General features: G+C 37.9%; 1 long non-coding RNA gene across 2 annotated transcripts in view; it reads left to right on the top strand.

The window, feature by feature from the left end:
* Positions 1-17,223, top strand: part of LOC139034024 (uncharacterized) — a 31,238-nt gene extending 14,015 nt beyond the window's left edge. For both annotated transcript variants that reach the window (XR_011486490.1, XR_011486491.1), the window contains one exon: positions 13,310-17,223. This is a non-coding gene — a long non-coding RNA (uncharacterized lncRNA). The remainder of the gene's footprint in view (positions 1-13,309) is intronic.
* Positions 17,224-18,354: the final 1,131 nt, after the last annotated feature.

Here is an 18,354-nt window from a genome sequence, read left to right as displayed (position 1 = left end):
GCCAGCACTCAACTGTTATTCCAATGTGAACTCTGTATTATGCATGCTTACTCTGCATTTCATTAGAGATAACTACTGAACAATCCCACATGGAATTCAAACAACCATTTTTAAATAATGAAGTTATTTTTAATAATATTAATGAATTATCCATATGTTGAGCTGAATAACATAATCACAGATTAGAATTTGTTGTTTTTCATTTCATACACTTGTATTTCTAGGCATCTACTGTGATTCTAATTAATTCTGCTAAATATTTGTTTCTGATTGGCTGAGTGTATCTAAGTTGATGGAGGAAGCAGCAAAGAGGAGCCACAATTCCAGATATAATTCTGAAGAATAACAGAAAGCAACATAGAAATTTCCTTGTCTTAGAGTACAGACTAACAGTGACAACAGCAAAAACATGATTACACTGGGCACATATCCGAGAGTACTGGGAGAGCATATTTTCTTTCTAACTCAGAGACTATACAGGCTTAATTTAATGCATCTAAATTCTTGAATTACAAAAATTCTTTTAGTTCTAGGGGAGATAAATTGAATTTACTGAGATGTTGTGTGTATGTACTAGTTATCTCCTGCTGCTTTAACAAGTTACCACTTATACAGTTCTATAAGTTAGAGGTCTGACTTGGGTTGCACTGGGCTGAAATCAAGGTTTTGGTAGGAGGCATTCCTTTTTGGAGACTGTAGAGGAGAATCTGTTTCCTCCTCATTGGTTTGTTGGCGGAATTCAGTCCTTGCAGTTGTAAAACCTATGTCCATGTTTTCTCTCTGGCTGTAAGTGAAGTCGCTCAGTCATGTCTGACTCTTTGTGACCCTGTGGACTGTAGCTTGCCAGGCTCCTCTGTCCATGGGATTTTCCAGGCAAGAATACTGGAGTGGGTTGCCATTTCCTTCTCCAAGGGATCTTCCTGACCCAGGGATCAAACCCGGGTCTCTTGCATTGCAGGCAGACTCTTTACCATCTGAACCATCAGGGAAGCCCCTCTGGCTGTACGCAAAGGGCCATTTCCTCTTCTGGGGATCACTGGATTCCTTCTTCCATCTTCAAAGCAGTAGTAATGTCAGTCCTTTGCACATTGTGCTTCTCTGAAACATTCTTCTTTCAGTTCTTCCACTTTGAAGGGTTTACATGTTTAGGCTGGGTCAGGATAATATATCTATTCCAAAGTTTTTAGCCTTAATCACAGCAGCAAAGTGCATTTTGCTGTATAAAGCAACATATTCACAATAGGTTAGGATGTGCACATATTTGATTTATTCTGCCTGCCATAGAGCATCAGTCAAAAATTTTGAAGCTGCAAGTAGAAAACATGACTAATAGCAACTGAAATAAATAGAAATTATTTCTCTGCAATAAAATGAAGTCTGGATACAGTGAGATTGGATTTGGGTGGTCCATCAAGGAATTAGTCTCTTCCATCTTTCTACTCCACCATCTTCAGGGTTTTGACTTGCTGCTGTTGCTGTAGTCCCAAGCACTGTGTCTGCTTTCAAGGCCATAAAAAAGAGGGAGAATTATTATAGAATCTCTCCTTCAAACTTTCTTACATATCTTTGGTCAGTATGGGGTCAAATGGCCACCTTTGTTGCAAAAAAGGATAAAAAATAGAATATCTGGTAGAGATAAACTACATTGTCTGGAAAGCCTTAGAGCAATTATAAGTCATCTCATGAAACAGTCATGAGAGATATCTAGGGGGTTTAAGCAAAGAAGAGTGAGGGAGGGTTCTTGATTAGGCAGTGAGCAATGAGTTATCTCAGACTCAAAGGAAAATTGAAGCAACCAATAGTCAGGAGAGAAATATCCAGCATGTCTCCAAGGAACAGGAGCATTCCTGAGCAATAGGAATTTGTGAACTTTTCATGAGATAGTGCAATAATGTAACTCTCCTCCAGCAACACTTAACATCTGGGTTTTCATTTCCAGATTTTAACTGCCTGGGAAGAAAACTTTGATTGGCCCATGTTAGGTCAGATGCGTACCCTGGGCTTATTAATCATGACCCTGAAATCAGGGACATTTAGTGTAGATGAAATATGCCTGGAAATCTAACCTTGTGTTTTGAAGACTATTCTAGAGAAATGTTAATTATGGGATAACCTTTAGTCAAGTGATGTCTGTTACATTAAAAAAGTAAACATGAGTGAAACTTGAACTTGAAATTCTAACTAGATGACTGTATCATGGTTTTATTATGTGATATTGATGGCCAACACAATGCAGTACCAGAAGTTTTACCAAATGACATTGAAATATATTCAAAGTTATACTAATGTTTACATCTCGTTTAACTCACTTGATGAGAACTACAGTTTCTGTGCTAGAAATGCATAGTGATGATGCTACAAAAACTATGAAGCATGTGAATAACATGTTACACTAATATTTCAGAAGTGGCAACCTTTACAGTTACCTATTTACCTCTCTTCATGGGGTCGCAAAGAGTCAGACACGACTGAGCGACTGAACTGAACTGAATGACTGATTTACCTCTCAAAACTGTTTACCTGTATGGGAGTTCTATTAACATCATACTCAGTGGTGAAAAGCTGAAAGCTTTCTATCTAAGATCAGGAACAAGAAAAGGACACCTTGCAACCCTGGGCAGTTTACTGAAGAGAGTCAGTCATCTCGAGCATAGTGTGTGGCAAGATACAACCTCACACAGTTATGAGAATTAAGTGATATGTATGAAAGTGGTTGGTGTAGCTAGGAACTCAGGAATCCACTGGTTACCTGCCTTTGGTTCAGCAGGTCTAAGCCTAGACCTGGGTATCTGAGTTTTAAAAGATTCCCTGGGTGGTTGCACTGCATATGCAGGTCAAAGAGACATCTAAACAATTCAGTGTCTTGCACATGGTAAGAACTTGGTAGTTGTTTTTATGTATAGAATATAAGGATTCTATTATATTTATTAAGGCTGCCATGACTTTTTTAAATTAAGCACGATGATAGAACTTGTCCTAAATAAGCAGCTCAGATTATTATTTTATTATTATTTATTTTGAGAGAAAGAAAGAGAAATGGAGGTAAGAACAGAGGAATGGAGGGAGAGAGACAAAACTAAAATGAACAAAAAATATAAATGCTATTTATGGTCAACATTTGTACAATGGGATTTAAAGATTAAACATGAGAGATGTCAAAGGTCTTTGACTCATGGTCATGTACAATTTTGCTGAGGCAAATCTGAATCATTTTTGCTTTACAATGTGTAGAACCAAGTTGCTTAGTTGATATGTGTGCTTTACAACTGATAAGCACACAAATTTCATTTACAGTTTGTTGTACTCTACTCATCACCATAAACAGGTTAAAGCTTTGTTCTTTGTGAGATGACCTCCAAAGAAATTCAACTGCCATGATACAAAGATAGTTGCAAATTTGGGGAAATGGAAAATATCTCAAAATAATCTAGCAACTGTCAAGGATTTATTACACTATACATTTTTTTAACATAAGGAAAAGATCTCATTCCATTTTGCAAATAGTTTTCAGCAATAAAAAGTCACACATAAAGGTTACAGTGCTTAGCATATAGTGTTCCCAATATTTCAAAAGTTTGTCTTCTTTTCTTTATAGGAAAAAGACAAAACAGCAAGCCTTAGGGAATGGAGAGAATCTACTTTTCAGAGTCACCATGTAATAAGACTCAAATATCCAGGTGTCAACAACAACAACAACATCAAATTATAAGGCATTATTATAAGAAACAGGAAAGTATGACCCATGCAGAGAAACAAAATACATGGATAGAAATGATTCCTGAGGAAGACCAAATGCCAGTCTTACTAGACAAAGACTTTAGGGCAACTTTCTTAAAGACGCTCAAAGGGTTACGGGAAGACATGGACAAGTCAGGAAAAGCAATGTATGTGCAAAATAGAAATATCAATAAAGAAACAGAAAGCATGAAAGGAACAAAAACAAATGCTGAAGTTGAAAAGCATAACAGAAATGAAAAATCCATTAAAGGGATTCAAAAGCAGATTTGAGCAGGCAAAAGAAAGAATCAGTAGACTTGAGGAAAGGGCAATTGAAACTATCAGTTCTGAGGAACAGAAAGAAAAATGGTTGAAGAAATGGGAATAGAGGCTAAAGGATCTGTGGAACATCATCAAGAAAAGGAACAGAGGCATCATCCCAGAAGGAGAAGAAAGGGGCAGAGAGATATTTGAAGAAATAATGATATAAAACTTCCTAAACTTGAACTAAGATAAGAATCTACAAATCCAAGAAGCCCAGTGGACTCCAAGCAGGATACATTCAAAGAGACCCACACTGAGGCAAGTTATACTCAAACTGTTGAAAGATAAAAACAAAGAGAGTTTCTTGAAAGTAAGAGAGAAGTTATTCATCACACACACCCAGCACCCCCAACAACATTAGCATCGTTCTCACCAGAAACCTTGGAGACCAGAAGGCAATGAGTTCAGATAATCAATGTGCTGAAAGAAGAAAACTGTCAACTTAGAATTCTACATTTAGGAAAATTCTTCCTCAGAAATAAGGGAGAGATTGAGACGTTTGCAGATAAACAAAAGCGGAAGTGTTTATTAGCATCTGACCTCACTGCAAGAAATGACGAGGAAACCCCCCAGGTTGAAATAAAGGGTGTCAGGCAGGAGCTCAGAGCAGAGCGGCACAGGAGCGGAGGGCTTGCTTTGTGTTAAACCCAGACAGGCACAACCTCAAACTAGGATGTCAGACCTTTAGGGTATTAAATGTGATCCCCACGGTAACCACAGAGAAAATAGCTGTAGTGTGTGCACAGAAGGAAACTGGAAAAGGAAGGAAACTGTTTCACTCAAACACAAAATGATACAGTGATGCAGGAAATGAAGGACAAAGAAGAAATAAACCCTACAGAAATAAACAGCAAAACGGCAGAAGCAAGTCCCTCCTTATTAGTAAATAGTTTAAATGTAAATGGATCAAACTCTCAAATGAAAGACAAAGATTGGCAGGATGAATTTTTAAAAATAATCCAACTGTATGCTGCTTACAAGGAATTCACTTTAGATTCAAAGACATAAAAAGATTTATAGCGAAAAGATGGAAAAAGATATTCTATGTATAGAAACCAAGAGAGCTTGGGAGTATATGCTAATATCATTCAAAATAAGCTTGAATCAAAAATGCCTGTAAGAAACAAAAAAATCTCTATATAATAATGTTTCAATACAGCAGGATTATATAACAATTATAAATATTTACACACCTAATAACAGACCCTCAAAATATATATGAGGAAAAACCTGGCAGAACTGAAGGGAGATATAGACAGTTCTACAATAATAGAGATTTCATTTCCTATCTTCAATAATGAATAGAACAACCTGATAGGAGATAAGGAAAGAGAAGACTTGAACAACACAATAAACCAGCTATATCTAACAAACATAGTATACAGAACACTTCATCTAACAACAACAAAAACAGAATACATATTCTTCTCCAGTGCGCATGGCACATTCTCCAGGATAAACCATACACTAGACCACAAACTAGTCTCAATAGATTTTAAAAGATTGCTATCATACAATGCCTTTTCTAAACACAAGTTGAAATTAGAAGTTAATAACTGAACTAAAATAGAAAAAAATTTACAAATATGTAATCATGTAAAAGTATAGTCTTAAATAAGAAATGTGTCAAAGAAGAAATCACAAAAGAAATTAGAAAATACTTAGAATTGCATAAAGATGAAAATATAGCATGTCAAAATTGATATGGTGCAGTGAATGCACTGCAAAAAGTAAAATTTATAACTATAAATGCTTATATTAAAAAAGAAGAAAGATCTCAAATCAGCAATCTAAATTTATTCTTTAAGGAACTAGAAAAAGAAGAACAAACTAAACCCAAAGCTAGCAGAAGGAAGGAAATAATAAAGATTAGAACAGAGATAAATGAAATAGAGAATAGAAAAACAATAGAGAAATTCAATGAAGCAGAAGTTGGTTCTTCAAAGAGATCAACAAAATTGACAAGCCTGAAGCTAGTTGGAGTAAATAAAAAAAGAAAGACTCAAATCACTAGAATTAGAAGTTAAAGTGGGGACATTACTACCAAACTACAGATATACCAAAGAATATAAGAGGGCACATGAACAGCTGCACATCAACAAATTGGATAACCTAGATGAAATGGACAAAAACCCGGAGACACAAAACTGAGCAAGACTGAATCATGAAGAAATAGAAAATCTGAATAGAGATGTAGCTAGTGAGAAGCCTGAGTCAGTAATAAAAAATCTCCCAACAAAGAAAAGCCCAGGACCAGATGGCATTTGAAGAAGAAATAACACCAGTCCTCCTCAACTCAAAGAATTTAGAAGAGAGTGCTTCCAGACCTACTCGAAATGAAAGTGAAAGTGGCTCATCCTGTCTGACTCTCTGCGACACCATGGACTATATAGAGCATGGGATTACTGGAGTGGGTAGCCTTTCCCTTCTCTAGGGGATCTTCCCAACCCAGGAATCAAACTGGGGTTTCCTGCATTGCAGGCAGATTCTTTACCAAACGAGCTATCAGGGAGAGGCTAGCAATGCTCTGATACCTAAGCCACAGAGCACTACAAGAAAAGAAAACTACAGATGAAGGTCCCTCATGAATATTGACCCAAAAGTCTTCAGGAAAATATAATCAAACTGATCTCATCAGCATACTGAAAGGATTATACACCATGGACAACTGGTATTTGTTCCTTCAATGCAAAGATGCTTCAGCATATGAATATCCTTCATGCAGTACACCTATTAACACAATGTGGGGAAATTACATGATCATCTCAAATAACATAGAGAAAGCATTTGACAAAATCCAGCGCTCTTTCATGGATCACTCAGCAAACTAGGAACAGAAGAAAACTACTCAACATAATAAAGGTCATATATGAAAAATGCACCGCTTACCTCACACTCAGTGATGAAATACTGAGAGCTTTTCCTCTGAAAACAGAAACAAGACCAGAATGTTAATTTTTACCATTTCTATTCAACAGAGTATTGAAAGTTCTAGCCTTCTTAATTTTTTTTTCTTTTCAGTTTGGGCTGCTAGAGCAGAATACCATAAATCCGGTGGCTTAAACAACAGACACTTGTTTCTCATAGTTCTGGAGTCTGGGAAATCTAAGATCAAAGGCAGTTTGCATCCTGATGAGAGCTCTATTTTTGGTTTGCAGATTGCCTCCTCACATTGCTGAGAGAGAGAGAGAGAGAATCTCTCTTGTGCCTTTTGTAGAAAATAAGGATATACATTACATTCATGAGGACTCCACCCTCATGACCAAATTACCTCTCAAATATCAGAAGATCAAGGATTAGGGCTTCAACATATGAATTTGGGGGGGAGCATTTGGTTCATAATATAATTGTAGCAATTAGTCAAGAAAAGGAATAAAAGTAATCAAATTAGAAAGGAAGAAGTAAAACATCTATTCACAGATGATAGGATCTTATTTGTCAAAAGTGCTAAAATTTTTACACATACATACAGAGAGAGTGAGAAGCAAAACTGTTAAAATTAATACATAATTTCAACAAAGTTGCAGAATACAAAATCAACACAAAAATAATTTGCTTTTCTATACATTTGCAATAAACAATCCAAAAAGGGAATTAAGAAAACAATTTGAAGACATTACATAGAGTGAAAGAAATCAGACATAAAGGGACATAAAGGGATAAATAGTGTATGAATCAATTCACATGAAATGTCCAGAACAGGCAAATCTACAGATCAAATATAAATTAGTGGCTGCCTCAGGCTGGGGAGCAGGAATTAGGAATGGGGAGTGACTGCTGATGAGTTCAGTTCAGTTCAGTTTCTCAGTCCTGTCCGACTCTTTGCGACCCCATGGACTACAGCACACCAGGCTTCCCTGTCCATCACCAACTTCCGGAGCTTACTCAAACTCATGTCCATTGAGTCGGTGATGCCATCCAGCGAGCTCATCCTCTATCATCCCCTTCTCTCCCACCTTCAATCTTTCTCAGCATCAGGGTCTTTTCCATCAGGTGGCCAAAGTATTAGAGTTTCAGCTTCAGCATCAGTCCTTCCAATGAATATTCAGGACTGATTTCCTTTAGGATTGACTGGTTTGATCTCCTTGCAGTCCAAGGGACTCTCAAGAGTCTTCTCCAACACCACAGTTCAAAAGCATCAATTGCTTCAGCACTCAGCTTTCTTTATGTCCAACTCTCACATCCATAAATGACTACTGGAAAAACCATAGCTTGATTGACAGACCTTTGTCGGCAAAGTAATGTCTCTGCTTTTTAATATGCTGTCTAGATTGTCATAGCTTTTCTTTCAAGGAGCAAGCATCTTTAAATTTCATGGTTGCATGAAATCATTCCATCTGCAATGATTTTGGAGCCCAAAAGATAAAGACTGTCACTGTTTCCATTGTTTCCCCATCTATTTGCCATGAAGTGATGGGACCGGTTGCCATGATCTTACGTTTTTGAATGGTGAGTTTTAAGGCAGCTTTTTCACTCCCTTCTTTCACTTTCATCAAGAGAATCTTCATTTCTTTGTTGCTTTCTGCCATAAGGGTGGTGTCATCTGCATATCTGAGGTTATTGATATTTCCCCCCGGCAAATGTGATTCCAGCTTGTGTTTCATCCAGCCTTGCATCTCACATGATGTACTCTGCATATAAGCTAAATAAGCAGGGTGACAATATACAGCCTTGATGTACTCCTTTCCCAATTTGGAACCAGTCCATTGTTCCATGTCTGGTTCTAATTGTTGCTTTTTGATGGGCACACAGATTTCTCAGGAGGCAGGTAAGGTGCTCTGCTATCCCCATCTCTTTCAGAATGTTCCACAGTTTGTTGTGATCCACAGAATCAAAGGCATTGGCATAGTAAATAAAGCAAAAGTGGATGTTTTTCTGGAATCTTCTTGCTTTTTCAATGATCCAACATATGTTGGCAACTTGATCTCTGGTTCCTCTGCCTTTTCTAAATCCAACTTGAACATCTGGAAGTTCTTGGTTCACATACTGCTGAAGCCTCACTTGGAGAATTTTGAGCATTACTTTGCTAGTGTGTGAGATGAGTGCAATTGTGCAGTAGTCTGAACATTCTTTGGCATTGCCTTTCTTTGGGATTGGAATGAAAACTGACCTTTTCCAGTCCTGTGGCCACTGCTGAGTTTTCCAAATTTGCTGGCATATTGAGTGCAGCATTTTAACAGCATCATCTTTTAGGATTTGAAATAGCTCAACTGGAATTCCATCACCTCCACTAGCTTTGTTCATGGTGATGCTTCCTAAGGCCCATTTGACTTCATATTCCAGGATGTCTGACTCTAAGTGAGTGATCACACCACCGTGGCTCTCTGGGTCATTAAGATCTTTTTTATAGAGTACTTCTGTGTATTCTTGCCACCTCTTCTTAATTTCTTCTGCTTCTGTTAGGTCCTTACTGTTTCTGTCCTTTATTGTGCCCATCTTTGTGTGAAATGTTCCCTTGGTATCTCTAATTTTCTTGAGGAGATCTCTAGTCTTTCCCGTTCAATTTTTTCCTCTATTTATTTGCATTGATTGCTGAGGAAGGCTTTCTTATCTCTCTTTGCTATTCTTTGGAACTCTGCGTGCAGATAGATGTATCTTTCCTTTTCTTCTTTGCCTTTCACTTCTCTTCTTTTCTCAGCTATTTGTAAGGCCTTCTCAGACAACCATTTTCCTTTTTGCATTTCTTTTTCTTGGGGATGGTTTTGATCACCGCCTCCTGTACAATGTCATGAACCTCCATCCATAGTTCTTCAGGCACTCTGTCTATCAGATCTAATCCCTTGAATCTATTTGTCACTTCCACTGTATAATTGTAAGGGATTTGATTTAGGTCATACCTGAATGGTCTAGTAGTTTTCCCTACTTTCTTCAATTTAAGTCTGAATTTTGCAGTAAGGAGTTCATGATCTGAGCCACAGTCAGCTCCCAGTCTTGTTTTTGCTGACTGTATAGAGCTTCTCCATCTTTGGCTGCAAAGAATATAGTCAATCTGATTTCAGTATTGACCATCAGGTGATGTCTATGTGAGGCTTCCCTTATGACTCAGCTGAATCCACCTGCAATGAGGGAGACCTGGGTTCAATCCCTGAGTTGGGAAGATCCCCTGGAGAATGGAAAGGCTACCCACTCCAGTATTTTGGCCTTGAGAATTCCATGGACTATATAGTCCATGGGGTCACAAAAAGAGTCACGTGGACGTCAAGGGTATCAGATCAGTCCATCCTAAAGGAAACCAACCCTGAATATTCATTGGAAGGACTGATGCTGAAGCTGAAACTCCAATACTTTGGCTACCTGATATGAAGAACTGACTCATTGGAAAAGACCCTGATGCTGGGAAAGATTGAAGGCAGGAGGAGAAGGGGACGACAGAGGATAAGATGATTGGATGGCATCACTGACTTGATGGACATGAGTTTGAGCAAGCTCCAGGAGTTGGTGATGGACAGGAAAGCCTGGAGTGCTGCAGTCCATGGGGTCACAAAGATTCAGACACAACTGAGCAACTGAACTGAACTGATGTCTATGTGAGGAGTCATCTCTTGTGTTGTTGGATAAGGGTGTTTGCTACGACCACTGCATTCTTTTGGCAAAAGCCTTTGCCTGCTTCATTTTGTACTCCAAGGCCAAACTTGCCTGTTACTCCAGGTATCTCTTGACTTCCTACTTTTGCATTCCAGTCCCCTATGATGAAAAGGACATCTTTTTTTGGTGTTAGTTCTAGAAGGTCTTGTAGGTCTTCATAGAACTGTTCAACTTCAGCTTCTTCAGCATTAGTGGTTGGGGCATAGACTTGGATTACTGTGATATTGAATGGTTTGCCTTGGAAACGAACAGAGATCATTCTGTCATTTTTGAGATTGCACCCAAGTACTGCATTTTGGACTCTTTTGTTGACTATGAGGGCTACTCCATTTCTTCCAAGGGATTCTTGCCCACAGTAGTTGATATAACGATCATCTGAATTAAATTTGCCCAACTCGTCTAACTCAGTGAAACTATGAGCCATGCCATGTAGGGTCACCAAAACAGATGGGTCATGGTGGAGACTTCTGACAAAATGTGGTCCACTGGAAAAGGGAATGGCAAACCACTTCAGTATTCTTGCCTTGAGAACCCCATGAACAGTATGAAAAGGCAAAAAGATATGACATTGAAAGATGAACTCCCCAGGTCGTAGGTGCCCAATATGCTACTGGAAAAGAGTGGAGAAATAACTCCAGAAACAATGAAGAGACGAAGCCAAAGTGAAAACAATGCCCAGTTGTGGATGTGACTGGTGATGGAAGTCAAGTCCAGTGCTGTAAAGAACAATATTGCACAGGAACCTGGAATGTTATGTCCATGAATCAAGATAAACTGGAAGTGGTCAAACAGGAGATGGCAAGAGTGAACATCGACAGTTTAGGAATCAGTGAACTAAAATGGACTGGAATGGGTGCGTTTAATTCAGATGACCATTCCTTCCAGAGGTCAAGCTATTACCACATGTTTCAAGGCCCCAACTATTAATCTGAGTATCAACATAAACCCTTTGGTGATGCCTCAGGCAGTCTTAACTGACGGGGCTTAAAAGTTATCTCCCAGGAGGCCAGCAGTAGCTGGACCTTCCTTTGGGAAGTACAAGTCTGGATAACCCAGACCTGCTAAGTTAATGCTTTACTGCTCAGAAGGTAGTCGTCTCTTTCAATAGTTTCACTGTGATCCACTTGTATTTAAATGAAACAAATAGTAAATTCAAAGAAACAAAATAGTATATAATGAAAAGCATTCCTCTCATCTCTACTCAGCTTCCCTTCAAAGAACAACCCATGTCCTCAAATTTTGTGTGTAGCCCTAGGTACACTTTAGTTGCATATGCATATATAAGCAAATATGTGTTGCTTGTTTAAAACCTCTACTACAAATAGCAGCTGAGAATTATAAGTGGAAAAATGACACATTAACCACTGTATTTTTTTTGAGGTCACTTTTTATTCTTCTCCTTTTTTTTTTATTGTGGAAAGTATACACATAAAATTTGTCATTTAAAACATTTTTAGGTGTACAGTTCAATGGTATTGATTACATTCACAATTTTCTTCCACCATAATCACTATTTCCCAAGCTTCTTCAATTGCTCCAAACAGAACCCAGTAAGCTATAACCCCCTTTGCCTCTCCACCCTGATTCAGCCCTTGATGACCTCTAATTTACTTCTATCTCTGTGAATTTGCCTATTCTAGATACTGCAAATAAGAGTAATCATGTGATTTTTTTTTGGTCCTTTTGTGTCTGACATTGCATTTAGCATATGGTTTTCAATGTACATCTGTGTTGTAGCATGAATCAGAGCTTTATTTCTTTTTATGCCCAAATAATATTCTACTGAATGTATATACCACATTTTATGTATCCATTCATGTATTGGTGGGTACTTGAATGGTTTCCACCTTTTTACTATTGTAAATAATGCTACAGTAAACACTGGCATAAATTATCTGTGTTCCTGTTTTCAATTCTTTGGAGTGTATACCTAGGGCTGGAATTCCTGGATAATGTGGTAATTCTATAATATATTTGACCTTTTGCAGAGCTACTAAATTGTTTTCAACAATGGCTGAACCATTATAAATTACCATCAGCAATGTAAAAGTGTTCTAGTTTCTCCACATTTTTGCTGAAATTTGTAATTTTCTATTTTTTAAATTGTAGTCATCCTGGTAGGTGTGAAGTGGTATCTAATTTTGATTTGCTTTTATACTTTGGTCACCTGATGTGAAGAACTGACTCATTGGAAAAGACCCTGATGCTGGGAAAGATTGAAGGCAGGAGGAAAAGGGGAAGACAGAGGATAAGATGGTTGGATGGCATCACCAACTCGATGGACATGAGTTTGAGCAAGCTCTGGAGTTGGTGATGGACAGGGAAACCTGGTGTGCTGCAGTTCATGGGGTTGCAAAGAGTTGGACATGACTGAGTGACTGAACTAACCGAACTGAATGAACAGTTGTATTTCTTTATATCGTATTGCTTTGGAAAAATGTCTATTCAAGCCTTTTGCTCATTTTATTTGTTCTTCAGTTCTTGTGATTTTGAGTCATAGGCGTTGTTAATATATTCCGATATCTATCCCTTATCAAATATCGATCTGAAAACATTTTCTTCCCGTACTGTAGCGTGTCTTCTACTTCCTTGATAATGTCCTTTGATGTACAAATTTAAAATGCTTGATATTCAATTTATCTATTTTTCTCTTGTTGCTTGCATTTTTGGTGTCTCATCTGAGGATTCGTTAACAAATTCAAGGTTACAAAGATTTACTCCTATGTTTTCTTTCTAAAATTTGTGTTATTTTCACCCTTATACTTAGGTCATGACCTATTTTGAATTAAATTTTTGTGTATGGGTTATCTAAGTTGTTGGTTACCACTGTTCAGAGTATTCACTTGTAATTTTGTTATTTCTGTAAAATACATGTCCCCACTTTTGATTTTAGTTATATGTGTCTTCTCCCCCCCTTTTTTTTGTCAGTATAGCTAAATGTGTGTTGATTTTGTCATTTTTTTTGAAAAACAATTTTTGATCTTGTTGACTTTCTATTTTTCTGTTCTTGATTTTATTTATCTCCATTCTAATTGCCAACATCTCCTGGATCATAGAAAAAGCAAAGGAATTCCTGAAAAATATCTACTTCTGCTTCATTGACCACAATACAACCTTTGACTGTGTGGATCACAACAAACTGTTGGAAATTCTTTGAGAGATGGGAATACCAGAACACCTTACCTGCCTCCTGAGAAGCCTGTATGCAGGTCAAGAAGCTACAGCTAAAACCAATCATGGAACAATTGACTGGCTCAAAATTAGGAAAGGAGTATGTTGATCAACAGAATAAATAACATAGAATTGGACTATAACCCAAAGTGTAAAATAAATATCTGTGAGTCCATACTAAGATAAATAAGTGGTTGAATGAATGAATAACTGAAGAAATAAATGAAGGAAAGAAGAAAAAGAATCTTACATATACATAGAAGAATGACAAAAAATTTATGTAGACACTTGGCCTTCCAGGAAGTATAGATTAATTCTTCCTCTCTGCCCCATACTCTTCTTTAGCATGGGCTCTGCTTGATGGCTTGCTCCCAAAGAGAAGAATAAGACAAGAGAGGGGTAACTTTATAGTAAGGATACTTGGGAGCTTCGGCAAGCCTCTTATGATTATCCATCAGAGGGCAGACAGAATGAAAACCACAATCACAGAAAACTAACCAAACTGATGACATGAATCACAGCTTTCTCTAACTGAATGAAACTGCGAGCCATGCTGTTTGGGGCCGCCCAAGATGGAAGGTCATGGTGGAGAGTTCTGACAAAACTTGGTCCCCTAGAGAAAGGAATGGCAAACTACTTCAGTATTCTTGCCTTGAGAACCCCGTGAACAGTATGAAAAAGGGAAAAAGATATGACACTGAAAGATGAACTCCCCAGGTCGGTAGGTGCCCAATATACTACTGGAGAAGAGTGGAGAAATAGCTCCAGAAAGAATGAAGAGATGGAGCCAAAGCAAAAACAATGCCCAGTTGTGGATGTGACTGGTGATGAAAGTAAAGTCTGATGCTGTAAAGAATAATATTGCATAGGAACCTGGAATGTTAGGTCCATGAATCAAGGTAAATTGGAAGCGATCCAACACAAGGTGGCAAGAGTGAACGTCAGCATTTTAGGAATCAGTGAACTAAAATGGGCTGAAATGGGTGAATTTAACTCAGATGACCATTATATCTACTACTGTGGGCAAGAATCCCTTAGAAAAATGGAGTAGCCCTCATAGTCAACAAAAGAGTCTGAAATGCAGTACTTGAGTGCAATCTCAAAAATGACAGAATGATCTCTGTTCATTTCCAAGGAAAATCATTCAATGTCACAATAATCCAAGTCTATGCCTCAAATACTAATGCCAAAGAAGCTGAATTTGAATGGTTCTATGAATACCTACAAGGCCTTTTAGAACTAACACCAAAGAGATGTCCTTTATCATCATAGGAGGCTGAAATGTAAAATTAGGAAGTCAAAAGATACCTGGAGTAACAGGCAAGTTTGGCCTTGAAGTACAAAATGAAGCAGGCAAAGGTTAGCAGAGTTTTGCCAAGAGAACGCACTGGTCATAGCAAACACCCTAATCCAACAACACAAGAGATGACTTCTCACATGGACAACAACAGATGGTTAATACCGAAATCAGATTGACTATATTATTTGTAGCCAAAGATGGAGAAGCTCTATACAGTCAGCAAAAACAAGACCGGGAGCTGACTGTGGCTCAGATCATGAGCTCCTTATTGCAAAATTCAGACTTAAATTGAAGAAAGTAGGGAAAACCACTAGACCATTCAGGTATGATCTAAATCAAATCCCTTACAATTATACAGTGGAAGTGGCAGACAGATTTATCCCTAGGTATTTTATTCTTTTTTGTGGTTATGAACAGAATTGTTTACTTAATTTCTCTTTCTTATAGTTCATTATTAGCATACAGAAATACAGTGTATTTTTGTATATTAATTTTGTATCCTGAAGCTTTACTGAATTCAATGTTGTGTCCAAGTAGCTTTTTATGGCATCTTTAGGATTCTATTAGTATAGTATCATGTCATCTGTGAACAATGATGGTTTTACTTCTTCCTTTCCAATTTGGATGCCTTTTATTCATTTTTCTTATGTGATTGCTATGGCAAAAATTTCTAATACTATGTAGAACAAAAGTGGTAAGAATGAACATCCTTTTCTTATTCTTGGTCTTAGGGGAAATGCTTTCAGCTTTTCACCATTGAGTATGATATTAGCTAAGAGCTTATAATGCATGGTTTTTATTATGTTGAGGTATGTTCCCTTTAAACCCATTTTCTGGAGAGTTTATTGTAAACTGATGTTGAATTTTGTCAAATGCTTTTTTTCTGCATTTATTGAGATGATCAAATGATTTTTATTCTTCAACTTCTTGACATGGTATATCACATTGATTGATTTGTCAATGTTGAACCATCTTTACATCCCTGGAATGAATCCAACTTAATGATCATATATGATTTTTAAAGTATTGTTGAAGTTCAGTTTGCTAATATTTTGTTGAGAATTTTTGTGTCTGTGTTCATCAGGGATATAGGCTTGTAATTTTCTTTGTGTGTGGTTTCTTTGGTTTTAGTACCAGGTAATTTTGGCCTCATAAAATGAGCTTGGAAGTGTTTCTTCCACTTTTAAATAATTTGGGGAGAATAGGTATTAGCTCTTCTTTAAATGTTTAGTAGAGTTTACCTGTGAAGCCATCTGAACCTGGACTTTCATGTGTTGGGAGTTGTTTTTTAATTACCCATTCAATTCTGTTACTAATAAAAGGTCTATTCAGATTTTCTAATTCTTCATGATTTAGTCTTGGAAGATTGTATGTTTCTAGGAATCTATCTATGAATTTATCCATTTCTTCTAGCTTGCTGAAGACCTGGGGTTACCTGATTCTCCAGCTTATAAAGAGCAGCTGGATTATATGAAATCCCTCAACTTGTGTGTGTTGGCAACTACTCTAAAAGGTAAACCTTGTGCAGGAAGAATGGAGCACCCAAGAGCGCCAATCTGCACCCTCTGCTACGTTAGGAAGGGTCCATGTGCTCAAGAGGACGTAGGTCTGAGTTAACTCACACGCTGAAGCTGCATGGACATTGATTTTAATCACAGCATATGGAGGAACTTCCCAACAAGCACATCTAGACAACGGTGGAATAGTCGTTCCCCCTCAGAAGTGCGGCTGCCCCCTGGGGACCTGCAGCAGCACGTATGACAGATGACCATCTCTCAGCTGTGCTGCAAGTGAGATTGGACCTCATGAGTCTCAGGCTCCTCCCATGTTGAGTCTATAAATCTACATACTCACAGCAGGCTGTGATATGACGAGTGTCTTTTCTTTGGATTACAAAATAAATTGTTGTTTATAAAGAGCCAGTAAGGGCAAAAGGCATAGGCAGCAGGAGGAAGTGGGCTTCAAGAAGCAGCTGTCACTGGACAGAGATCAATACAGTGACTTGGTTATAAAATAAGTTTGAAACATCTTCCTCTCAAACTTGTCTTATCTGGAAAAAAAAAAAAAGGCCAAAATCTTTTACTATTCCCTTTTGGTTATCTGAATAAAACAAAGCAGAGATGTGAGCTCAAGCTTTCTTGTCCATCATTAAAAAGGAACCAGTCTGTGGTTTTAATATACTTCCCAAAACATAGTAAACTTTAAAATGAAAGTGTTTGTTGCACAGCCTGAATGGCCAATAACTCAATTGTGTGTATCTGTGTTACACACAGATGTGTGTCTAGCTTATAAAGAGCAGCTGGATTATATGAAATCTTTCAACTTTTATGTGTTGACACAGCTAGACACAGATGTGTCTGTGATTTGTCACTCATGCCTCTTTACCATAATTACTCCTCTAAGAACTGTCTCAATGAATATCTTCAGAGTAAATGAAACATGTCTTATTAATGTACTGGTTTATATGAAAGCATATAAAAAGCAAATGTATACAAGCAAAACTATCTCCATGGATTAATCTCTTGGTCACTGCTGTTTTCTTGTACTAGAATGTAAACCATTTCATTTAGTGTAGCATATCTAGCACCTAGAATAGCACATGGTAAGTGCTGAAAGAATTCTAACATTTGAATGGAATTCTTCTTTCAGCTTGTGAACTACCAATGTTGATGTTAGAGACTAGCAACAAGGGAAATTCCTCAAATCAAAAGAGTTGGCAGGGTGTGCAGCAGGGAAAAGGCACATAGAGGAGAAGAGGGACACTCTCCACGCCCACAGAAGGACACTGGTCTCCAGTCCTGCGGTCTTTGCTGGCTCCCAGGCTGGCCCAAGGCCGGATCTGGATTCATGACCCCTTTTGCCGAGGCCATAGTGTGGGTGGCAGAATATTTATTTTGGAGGTAGGATTTAAATGCATGCACAGTCTTTTCTAATCATTATTTAAAACTCTTATTGGACTCTCAATTTTTGGTGCAACATGAGCAAAGGAGTATTAGGCAAAGCCTAGGTTCAGTTTTGGCCCACAGTAACATTCTCAGTGACCTACTGAAATCATCAATCAAGAGAGACATCTCCCTGTCCCCACCTATCCCTGCCTCAACCCAGCTTTTCAGAAGTGCTGGAAAGAACCCTCCCCCTCTGCTCTTTTTCCTTTCCTAACTCTTCAACAATGATAACTGCTGGTGCTGCCCATTACAGATCAAGTTCAGCATACATAGTTCTCTTCTTCTCCCTGCTCTCCTCCCCTTGGTGTGCTC

This window comes from Odocoileus virginianus, unplaced genomic scaffold (genome assembly GCF_023699985.2).
Source record: "Odocoileus virginianus isolate 20LAN1187 ecotype Illinois unplaced genomic scaffold, Ovbor_1.2 Unplaced_Contig_19, whole genome shotgun sequence".
Taxonomy (NCBI): Eukaryota; Metazoa; Chordata; class Mammalia; order Artiodactyla; family Cervidae; genus Odocoileus; species Odocoileus virginianus.
This window is presented reverse-complemented; position numbering and strand designations above follow the sequence as displayed.